Here is a 3,546-nt window from a genome sequence, read left to right on the forward strand (position 1 = left end):
TATATATATATATATATATTTATATATATTTAAAAGAAGCAGTCTGTTGGTTATGATGCCTGCTGATATGATCAATGGCACAGCTTGCTCGTAAAATTAACATGCAAGTGACTGAGCACTCCACAGATATGTGTACCCCTAACGTAGTTTTCAGGAAGATTCAGTGTGATACAAAGTGTGACAAGGCTGCCCCTCTGAATTACAGGTACTATTCATTTTTGCCACCTGAGTGGACTGGAGCAACGTGAAATAGAGTGTCTTGCTGAAGGACACAACATGTCGCCAGGAATTGAACTCACAACCTTATGATCGTGAGCCAAATGCCCTAACCTCTAAGCCATGCACCTTCACACACACACACACATGCACATGCACACACATATATATTAATACATAAATTGATAATATATACACATACACAAGCATACTGTCATCAATTACATTTTTGTCTAGTGGCATTTTTACCCTTAAAATACACTTCATGTTAGAATTTATGAAAGTATATACAAAATATGCATCCCTCTTGTCCTTAATTATTTGCCAATAAATTCTTTCTTTGCTATTAGTTATTCAAAAAAGAGCATGAATTGACAATTTTTAGAATGTTGGGCAAAATGCCTTGTGGTATTTGCTTTGTTTCTTTACATTCTGAGTTCATATCTTACCAACATCAAGAATTATTAATTATTTAATATTTATAACTTTTTAATATTTGTAATTATTTACTCTTTTGGGACGTCTTCTTGGTAATGTTGTCATTAATATTTTTTTTGTTATCCTTGATAATTATTTCACAAAATTTATTAAAATTCTGTTCTTTCTAAATATTCTTTTTTCTGATACAAACTAACCCATGGAAATATTGTCGAGTTAAAAAAAGAATAAAAAAGAAAGTAACAACAAAAACAATCCTTACTTCCTTTCCTTTTGGTTTATGTTGAGTCAGTATAATCTTCTTAATGAACACGTATTTTTATAAATTCATGTAATAAAAACTGTACTGCATAAAGGCAGCAGCCTACGATCAAAAGCTCACTTACTTAGATTGTGAAAAAAACTAACAAATGACGTTAAACATTTAAAGGAAATTCAAAGAATAAAGAATTTTGTCTTCATTGTAATGTTATCATTGCTATATAAGCAAGCAGATATCATACTCTCTTTTGTAAATAGCAGTCTTGAAAGTGTAAAATGTATGCGAATTGTGACTTTTAATATGCAACTGATGAGCCAGATAGATATTACATTGTGGAAATATTTTTTATTTAAGTCATTCTATAAAAACTACTGTTGTATTAATTTTTAAATGCGATGTCATTGCATAAAAAAAAGGTGCTTTTTAGTATCACTTTTATTTATCTTGGCTCAATGTGCTCACAATCATGAAAGAAAAAGCTGATATAAATCTATATGTTAATGGTATATTAAGTTTATTATTGCTACTCAGGCATCTTGAATTTTGAATGCAAATTAAAATTATGGCTCATTATATTGCTCTGCATGTGATGGCCTAGATATCCAAATGTTATTGCATCAAAGTGCTGATGGTATACAACTGACAAACCCTTCAGACAAGAATAAAGTAAGACAACTTTAAGCAATTTTCTTAGAATTGAAGATTAATGATGAGATGTAGCATGTTTCTAAGATATTTCATATTGATTTTGTGAAAGATATATCTTTCAACTTCAAGAAAATGTGAAATAATAGATTTGAGAGCAAACAAGGCTATCAACAACAGCATGTAAATACTTGGTTACAAATAAACTTTTCAATAGTAAAAAATCAAAGCCTAGTTTTTCTAGACAAAGAGTTTTTAAAATAACATTTACCTGCTGTAGTCTATAGCTTTGTTTTTCTTCAGGATTCATCATTCGAGAGATGAAATACATATATGTGTGAGTGTGTACACACACACACACATACATAGTTTCTGTGTATATGTATATATGTATACATACATACTGAATACACTGTCTTGTAGATCTCAATATACCAAACCATCAAGCATGGAAAACATTGATTATAAATGTCTATCCATGCCAGAGACTTTTTTAACAATTTTTGTTAGATGTAAATGAAAAATAAACTATGAAATTATGTTACTGAATAAACTTAAGAAGACTTGCCACTATACAATTAATCAGGATATAATAGTGAATAGTCATTTGATATATAAGAAATAGCTGTAGTTATTTGTGTAACATTGATATATACAACTCAAGAAATGTTTGAATTACAGAAATGTCAGCCATGTAAGAATTTTGATTAACTGATTCATTTAACAGAATAGTGAAATCTTACTCAATAAACTTTAAAAACAAAATCACATTAAATAAAACAAAATCTCAACATACATCCTGAAATGAGAAAATTATCTTGCCTGGGGCAACTTTACTTTTTATATTTTCCTTATCATTAAAATAAGTGTCAGTAAATTACTGAGGTAAGGTGGTGAGCTGGCAGAAACGTTAGCACACCGGGTGAAATGCTTAGCAGTATTTCCTCTCTCTTTATGTTCTGAGTTCAAATTCCACCAAGGTTGACTTTGCCTTTCATCCTTTCGGGGTTGATAAATTAACTACCAGTTGCATACTGGGACGATCTAATCGATTGCCACCCCCTCCCCCAAAATTTCGGGCCTTGTGCCTAGAGTAGAAAAGAATCGTAAGCAAGCTGGACAAAATGTTTAGCGGTATTTTGTCCATTTTTACATTCTGAGTTCAAATTCCACCGAAGTTGACTTTGCCTGTCATCCTTTTATGGTTGATTAAATTAGTACCAATTGAGCAATGTAAGTACCGATTGAGGTCAATGTAATTGACTTACCCCTCTCCTTGATATCAATAGCATTGAGCCGAAAATTAGAAAGAATAATATATTGAAGTTGAGTTAATTAACTATACCTCCTACAAAAATAGGCCAGGTAGGAAATCAATATTATTAATGAAACATTTATACTTTTGAGCAATTTCAAGTATCCCACCTCACTAAAAAAACACAACAACCAAAAATCCCAAAAAGAAGGAATCAAAGATGTTTTACTACAATACTTAAATACCATTTAGATATTAGAAAATGTATTTTTTTAGCCTTACTAAATTAAGATCTATGACCAAATATTGAAAACATATTTTATGAAAAATTTTACTTTCTTGCTTTAAATATTTAATGCTTCATGAAAATCACTCTTCCAATGATATTTGTACAGACAGACATAAAAAGACCCCATATTTATTGTTATATTGCTGGCCTCATTTCCTTAACACTTTATTGGAAATTTCCTTCATTGTTCATTGTTCTTCATATGTAAACCATGCTTGAATAAATTCTGCACATTATTGAAATCTTCTATGATATGTATATACTTAATAAAATTGAATTGTTCAAATAAAGACAAAGGGAAATCTTCCATTGTAAGACCCTTATGATTGCTATGAAATCTGAAATTGTACACTAATAAGAATATTTGATCATTTCTGTGGTAAAAAAAAACAAAAAACAATTTTTTTTTTCATGTGTTTGTAATAATGTGTAGTGATTAAT

This window comes from Octopus bimaculoides, chromosome 3 (assembly GCF_001194135.2).
Source record: "Octopus bimaculoides isolate UCB-OBI-ISO-001 chromosome 3, ASM119413v2, whole genome shotgun sequence".
Classification (NCBI taxonomy): domain Eukaryota; kingdom Metazoa; phylum Mollusca; class Cephalopoda; order Octopoda; family Octopodidae; genus Octopus; species Octopus bimaculoides.